Here is an 8,309-nt window from a genome sequence, read left to right as displayed (position 1 = left end):
CTTCAATTGAGAATGATTATTTCAATCGGATTGCTTCAATTGAAAAAAATAAAATACTGATTCTTTAGGTGCCTTAATTCTTCTCTTTCACTCCTTAGCAAAAAGCTGATAATGAAATGTGGGGTTTGATTTTTATAGAATCACCTAAATTATCCGAGCAACTTGTATTAGAGAAAAGGTTCCTAAAGCCCATCCAGGGAAATATGGGTTCTTTACCTTTGTTTTTTAGATTGTTATTTTGGACTTCACCAATTTTTTTTTTTTAATTATGAATGAATTGAGCATTCCAGTTGTTTAATTGTTAAACTCCCAAAGGCAAGAGGAGACAAGGAAAACTGGTCTCTGATGATGCAAAAAGTGTTAATATCACTCAATAGTCATCTTACTGATGTCTTTCAGGGTCTAGAAGAAGGTATAAAGTAGGAATTTCTCGACTATGTTGGATTTCTTCTTTGCTCTTTTTTTCCCTTAGAATCTCATTGTGGTTATTAACCAGTACCAAGAACCTCATGACCAAGGATAGAGCCCTGCTCTCTGCAACGGAACGCAACACATGATACACCACAACCAAGTTAGGTTTCTCATATCAGCGCCATTAAAATTTCCGTCTATGGTTATATGTTGTAGAAATAAAATCGAGAGAAGTTAGTAGACTGTTGGTTCCTCCAGGAAAGGAACCCCCTCCCCTCTTAGGAGGCAATGCGTCAGTCGAGACCTCAAATCAAGCTGCAAACAAGTCTAAGAAGTTGGTACTATCCAGAGTATCTCCATTAATGGTTTGTTGTTGTAAAATGCTAACTGTTCCTTATCCTGTCCAGGTACAGATTGATAGTCTCTTATGGTTTGCATTTTAACTTATTCTTAGTTTAGAACATTTTGATTTAAGTGAGTCATCATAAAAATGTCTCGTAAATTCGTAATTGCCTTCCAGGTGACTATTCTTGTTCGCCCTTTACTAGCGCTCATTAGGAGAGTGCTATTGGTGGATGGTTCACTGTCGGATTCCTTAATGGCCTTCTTGACAGTAACGCAACAAGAGTTTATTTGTTCAGTGCTTCCAGTTTATTTGGTGGATGGTTCACTGTAATTAAGGGAGTACGCAGGTAACCAAAATACAAAATCACATAGTCGGAAGATTTGTCTATCTCCGCATAATCTTCTATTTGTCCTCATGATATTCGTAGTTTCGTACGATGTGTGCAGGAAAATATATTAAATAAAAATAAGTAAACAGATAAGTAAATAAACCAAAAGAAGAAAATATGTTCGTATTCTAATCGCCTTTCTGGTTTCTTTCGCAGTCAACTATTACCCTATGTGGCAGATGTGGTCCGACGTCTTACAGAGTATTTCAGAAAATGTGGATTCCCTGCACTGAGAATAAAGATTTACTCAATAATGCAGACTTTGCTGCTGTCCATGGGCGTCGGTATGAAAGGACTTCCCTACAGAGCCTTTTTATTTTCTTATATTTCAACACCAAAGCTGCATCTTTCTTAGGCAATCAACTAACTAGGACAGTAGGATTTTATTTTCTTCAAAACTAAAATCTGTTATATGATTTGTGTGTGTAATTTTTTCTGGGCAACTTCCACCATGACCATTACCGAGTGAACCACCCGAGTTGCAAAAGCTTTTTTGTTTGAACTTAAATAGAGAGCAGAAGGAGTACTTGAATAAGTTTCTTGTGCATCCAACTTCGAAAAACAACAATTCAATGACCAAGAGATTAAAATTTATATATACACCTTGATAATCTTTTCATTCTATTCATGTTAGTTGGTGTGACTAATTCGTGAAGTATGATATTGAGCAGGAATGGCTCTATACCTTGCCGAGGAAGTAATCAACAATGCACATGTTGATTTAGAGTCTATTTTCCAGGGAAGTGATGTTGCATCTTCCAGCATGTCAAAATCTGCAACTTACTCACTGAAGCCTTCCGGCATCAAGAAAAGGAAACATGCAACTACAAGTGCGGATCACCGGACTGGAATTGATTTGGAAGTGGAAATGCTCAATACCAAACCGCCTACTTCAATTTCTGTTCAAATTGCTGCTTTATGCGCACTCGAAGCTCTTCTTACAGTGGTACAATATTTATAAACATGATAATATTTATTTCTACTGATGTGTATAATTTATAAACAAGGAAACATAGAAAGGTAAGATTTTCATTTCTTCGTATATCGAGTATAATTTTGTTTTCAAACTATCAGATCCTTTCATGGATTATCTCTGCTAGACTGAGTAACTTATATGAACTTTTGTAGGGAGGTGCCTTGAAATCAGAGTGTTGGCGCTCTCAAATGTTGATTTTCTTCTAATAAATGTAGCAACAATGTCTGGGAAGGAGGTTGGGCCAACGAAGAAAAGAATGCTTCCTGTCACTTGTAATGAGCAAACATCAACTTGGGCTGATTTCCAACTTGCAGCCTTGAGTGCACCGTTAGCATCATTTCTCTCTACAGCTCGTGTTCGCCCCCCATATTTATCTCCAGGTCTTTACCTTTTTCGTACAGGTAATTTTCTAAGCTTTCCGAATGATCCTTTTTAGCTTTCCTAAGCTAGCTCCCCCCAGTTTCTAAACTATGTTTCATTCTAGAGAGACAGTAAAAACTATTTGTTGGCCTTAATGCGGTCTGACCCTAATCTTGAATCTGATGTTGCAGGAAAGCAAGAAACAGGAACAAAGCTTGCTGAATTCTGTGCCCGTGCTCTCTTATCCTTGGATGTGCTCATACATCCACGGGCCCTTCCACTGGTAGATTCTAGCAGCCACAACCCATCCAATGAAGGGTTCAACCAAAAGTTCACAGATAATTTATTCTTTGGGTCTCAGCAGACGAGAACCCCATTCTCAAGAGGCATACTAGGAATGGGTGAACCAGACCCGGATGATGACTTGTACAAAAGCTGGTTAGGAAATGGGGAAGAAACTGAAGTTCCTCCGACAAAAAACACCACTGACCAGGAAATGAGAGATGCTAATGAACCTCCTGTGAAAAATTTACACGAGGGAAATAAAGAAAATTCAGCCGAAAAGAGTGTTGATGAAGTTATTTCAGATGAAGATTACAACAATGAGATTGTAATGGAACCTGAGAGAAACCAAGGATCTATGTCTGATACTTCAGAAAAAGGTTTTCTGGTTAAGCAGGTAGATCGAGTTACATTGAAATGGAGAATACAACTAACAGAATCAGCGAATCTGGTAGTGGTGCATTAAACCCTGGTAGTGGAGAATACAAAATTTTGTACTTAGTAAACATCTTATTGGTGTTCTGTTTTATGGAAATAGGTCATAATTTATTTTCGTTAGATAAGGATTTTGTTGTTCAGGACCATACATAATGTGAGAATTAGAGGCTACTTCTCCATTAATACTTAGATAAAATATTCTTCTTTTGTACATTTATGTAAGGTATGATATTGGTTGATTTATTTAAAGAGGTTGTAAAAATGGGTGTTTTTTTAGGTTTGATGAATGAAGTGAGTTTGTGAGTTTCCCCCTTTTTCCTAGCTTGAATTTTGTTGCAATAAAGTTTTTGTAATTGATGAATCTCTTTTGTATGTAAAAGAGAAACTATTCAATCCCGAAAAAAAAACTTACATGATGTTGTGAATCAATTGCTTTCTTATTGTGATAGACACACTTACCCGTGCCCTATGGGCACGGGCTATACCTAGTCAATTGCTTTCTATATAACAAAACACAATGTTTTGTGCTGACTGGGACAAGTCGAAAGACAAATCCGGCCGTTGGTTGTGAATTTGATATGATCCACATCCTTTGATCTGTTACCCACCCTAATTTTTACAAATTTAATCACCCACCAAGTGAGGGTAGGTAAAAAAAGACTGAGCCTTATCTTCCTTCACGCGTTACCAGTGAAGAAAGGAAACGACTGAGCCTTATCTTCTTCATCTATTCAGCCGACGTTAGAAAATTTATGGCAGTAGAAATCAGATTATGAATCGTGGTTTAAGCAATTGATTATAAAATTGATGGCTAAAGAAATTCAAGACAGGAGCAAACGATTATGAATTTCAGGGTTGGTTCAATTAACTCAGAGATTTCATCTTGGTTAGAGTAAAAAAATTGTCCCATTAACTCTCTCTAAAATGCCCAAACTCCTTATAGAGATTTAATTCTCATTCTTTCTCTAACTTCAATTGCCCAAATTCCGTTACCATATTGATCCGTTTTTTTTCGATCCGTTTTCTAACCATTTCCTGATCCAAAACATTGAGAAGAAGACACAACCCTCAACCTTCTCTCATTAACACCTCATGAATAAACCCTATAATATTGTTCATCTTACTTCCTCTTCACAGATATGGTTTCAGATTTTCCCTAATAATGAAAATATCTAAATCTGTGATCTTTTGCATATCGGGTAATTGTTTAGTTTCATTTTGATTTTAAATGTTTTTTAAAGTTAATGACATAATTTTTGTTGTTATAGGTTGTGGAATAGGGACATCGTAGGCTCTGCGAAGTTTATAATGTCAAGGTATAAGCTTACTTGACCCGAGATTTAAGAAATACTTGATTACTTGACCCGTTTCATCCCTCATGATTACTTGATTAGTTGATAAGTGCAGTGTTAGTACCCGAAATGCCGCAGCTAAGGGTTATTTTGCCAGGTATACAATGCAAAAGTCATGCTTTTGGAGGTTGTCCTTTCTCTAAAAAGTTGTGGTATTTCTAACTTCATGCTCACTCTTGCAAAGAATGCTCATATTCAATTTGTAAGTTCATAATTTACTGTCATATTTCCTTTATAGTCAGTTTCACATCGTTACTTCTTTGGCGGTGCCACTAACAACCATAGGCGTTTATATTTAATTATTATTGAAAAGTATAACGGGTACTCATACCTTCACAAGAATTTAGTGGTTGATATCTATTATCCAATTGGAAGTGGGACCACAGTAGCTATTTGGTGATATAAAAAAAGGATTTGGTATTTGATTCCATTAGGTGAACATGACATCCTAATTAAACTCCAAAATAGAGTTATTAGAAGTTTTGTGTTAAGTAGGACTTTCCTGGTTAGTAGTAGCAATTATTAAATAACGAGCCTTGAAGATAACAAATGGCAATAGGTAACGAGCCTAGAAGATAACTAATGGCAACCGGTACCAAGATAACTACAGTGTTTTATTGGTTCCTAAACTTCAATTGGTAGGAACCCGAAATAGTTTTCAACTTTAGGCAGTGAGATACCCAAAATTTGTACCGGACTTGTTGACATATTTTATTGTTTTTCAAATTCGTTTTTTCTCTTAACATCGTATGTTATTGTGTGACAGAGATTCTAAAGAACAATTAAAGAGGTGTGAGCAATACTTTTTAGGATAAGAACTGCTGATACGGAGATTATGAGGCGAAGGTCCGTCGAGGTTTCAAGCAGTCGTTTTGCATTTTTTAGTGCGTCTATTATGTTTTTGACTTTTAAAAGTTGGTTTCTCACTTATCTCTTTTTTGTCTATGCCTCCCTGAGTATCACTGTTTGCTACTTAGGATTTGAAGTTAACTTTTCAAGTTGGTATTTTTCTCTAATTTATAGAATCTTTTTTCGGGAGTAGGTATCAGGTGTTCTTTTGATTTATAGAATCTTGCTTCTTAGCCACCATCTGACTTTCAGCGTGAATTTGTTAAATCAAGTGAAGAACGCCGTTTGCATATGTCAGAGCTTGAATATAATATTTAAAAAGGAGAGTAAATAGTAAATTGGGCACCCAAGAGGGAGAAGTTGTGACACCGGTTACTCATGAAGCCTCAGGGGATGAAGTCCGGACAAAGGTTGAAAATTGGGTGAGACAGGTAGACCTCAAATTAAGGGGAAAAGATCAAAGGTTTGAATCACAATTGTTCTTCTGAGTTCTATAAAAAAAGTGGTAATAAACTAATAATAGTATAATTGTCAAGCACAATTCTTTTGGATTTCTTGCTAATTAACCAGAAAAATGATAATGATCTATGAGAATTAAGAGAACGACACGTTTTTTTCTATCTTGGTTGTTTATATTGAACACTCTTGAGGCACTGGAGAAAGTTCTGTTGATTGATAGCTGAACAGATTTAACCACGGCATGCCCATTTTGGCAGATCAGTTAATGTATTTTGCCAGCAATCAGCACAAACAGTACGAGTAATGTGCAAATTCCATATGGTCGCATCTGTTTAGTATAACGTAATAAACATGTCTTTATTTCTTTTAAGTGTCACTATTTAGCAATACCTTCTCATGTATCGTCCTATTCGGCATCAAGCTCTCCCATCTTGATCCTAAGCTGAAATTGCCGAATCGATTAAATAGTAACATGGCCTTTTAGTGGGGTTGATTATGTCATTCTCATAGAAGTTAATGTAGTAATAATACATGGTCATTTCTATTTGAGATAATTTGATAATAATCTTTTCCATTACTTTTGAATGTTGGAATTTCATGAGAAAGTGATAATTAGTTAAAGATCTAAGTTCCTTCAAATAAAATGTCTGCAGAATTATGATGTCAATGATGATTACCATTACGTGTAGATTTACATATACATACGAGTTGGCTAGATTGTTCAGGGCGAGTTGCCTAGATTGTTCATGGCCGTAGAGTTGTTCTTGGCATGGGACGGTTGAGATTTATCATATAGGACTTGCTACAAAAAGATTAGTAATTAGTGTTAACCATGTATAATTGGTTTTTTTCATTTTGTAATGTAAATATTCTTTGTACTGTACTATATTTATATTGGAATAACCACGTAGTCATGATTCTTTTTGTCAACTGTTTGTGCCTACGGGTTATACCTAGATAAATCTATTGTTAATTTACTCACTTTGCTAAAACGTTTAGTGCGGACTGAGACACCGGTGATGAATTTCTTCTGTTTGTTTTTAATTTTCTTCATATGTGCCTTCACATCTTATAACAAAAATTGGGTTCTTCCATTTTCTAGACACTTTAAACAGAGAGAATATCGAACAAAATTTATTTGTTATTTGAATGTTTATATCCTGAGTACAATGTTTATAGATATGATTTTCACCGTGCTGGAGGCACGGGTTATGCCTAGTTCTATTTAAAAATGCGTTACTTAATTTTTTTGTTCGTTAGTATAAATCCAATGATTATACAGTTCTTCCGAGTAGAGTTTTTCTGTTGTCCACAAAAAGATCTTTCTTTTTAACATTTTCAAAAAAGTTGACAAACTCGATGGATATGTCAAAGATATTCTTTCTTTTCCATCACTTTGACATGTATAAAAAAACAGTCTTTCTTTTTCTAGTTACACTTTCTATCAATGAAATGAAAGAAGTGTCCCTTCCTATTTGATTGTCCCGTCGGATAGAAAGAAAATTAGACGAAAAATAAAAGATACCTAAGAGCTTCTCTAATTTGACACCATGTTTGTTGGATGATGATATGTGTGATGACCACGGGAACTTTAAGGACAAGTCAATAAATATTTCGTTCGCTGCATTCCATCTAATGTACCAAACTGAAAGGCTCCCACGCTCCACATGCAAAGTGTGCCTCTAGAACGCCCATTGCATGTCTACGCGCGTGTGTTGTGCAAACCACACAAAAAACCATAATAATTCTTACTCAGTATCCAAGTATGAGTAAGTAATTGCTTATAAACCTTCACGCGTTGGCATTAGAACTCGATGTGGGACTAACTCTAACTATTCACAAGTTATAACTCAAACTTTATATGTTTATATCTCATTTTAATGGAACCTGTTCTATTAAGACCTTTATTTGAAATTCAAGCCCTTGATGATATGAACGCAACGGTATGCCTCGAGTTGTTTCGATGAGTAGACCCTATTCAAATAGAAAAACGCAAATTACCTGTATCTACATTTAGTCTCAAAACACCAATAAATATCGAAGATTTGAGAAAATATTAAAATGAAATATTTGACTAATCAAATGAGTAGATTTCTTCTCATTGTTTCTTAATTAATAGTGGCGAACAACTTATGTGTCCTTTTAAGCATGGATCTCTTGCTGACTCATAGAAAACTATATTTTAGTTTGTTAATACTTTTGTTTAAACAAAGTAAAACTACTTCATTATCTAGTGAATTAAGTATTATCCCACATCGGTTATAGAAAGTTGCGGAGAGATAAACTTCAAATTATAAATAAGGCCCTTTTCGATCTTTTTTTTCTTTGGCAACTGATTACACGCTAGTCATTACAATGGCATTGATACATCAAAGATGCATTGATACATCAAAGATGCATTGATACATCAAAGATGTGATAAGCACGATAACTGCTTAATTCAAACTC

General features: G+C 35.4%; 1 pseudogene across 1 annotated transcript; it reads left to right on the top strand.

Annotated features, from left to right (window-relative positions):
* The first annotated feature begins 602 nt into the window (after window positions 1-602).
* LOC147548767 (uncharacterized) lies at window positions 603-3,463 on the top strand (annotated as a pseudogene). The gene is made up of 6 exons (XR_015237383.1): window positions 603-818; window positions 932-1,103; window positions 1,302-1,429; window positions 1,817-2,091; window positions 2,274-2,522; window positions 2,673-3,463. The product of XR_015237383.1 is annotated as an uncharacterized LOC147548767 (transcript).
* The last annotated feature ends 4,846 nt before the right edge of the window (window positions 3,464-8,309 follow it).

Source organism: Eschscholzia californica, unplaced genomic scaffold (genome assembly GCF_041429995.1).
Source record: "Eschscholzia californica isolate CP2 unplaced genomic scaffold, dmEscCali1.0.p SCAF_3, whole genome shotgun sequence".
NCBI classification, from domain to species: domain Eukaryota; kingdom Viridiplantae; phylum Streptophyta; class Magnoliopsida; order Ranunculales; family Papaveraceae; genus Eschscholzia; species Eschscholzia californica.
This window is presented reverse-complemented; position numbering and strand designations above follow the sequence as displayed.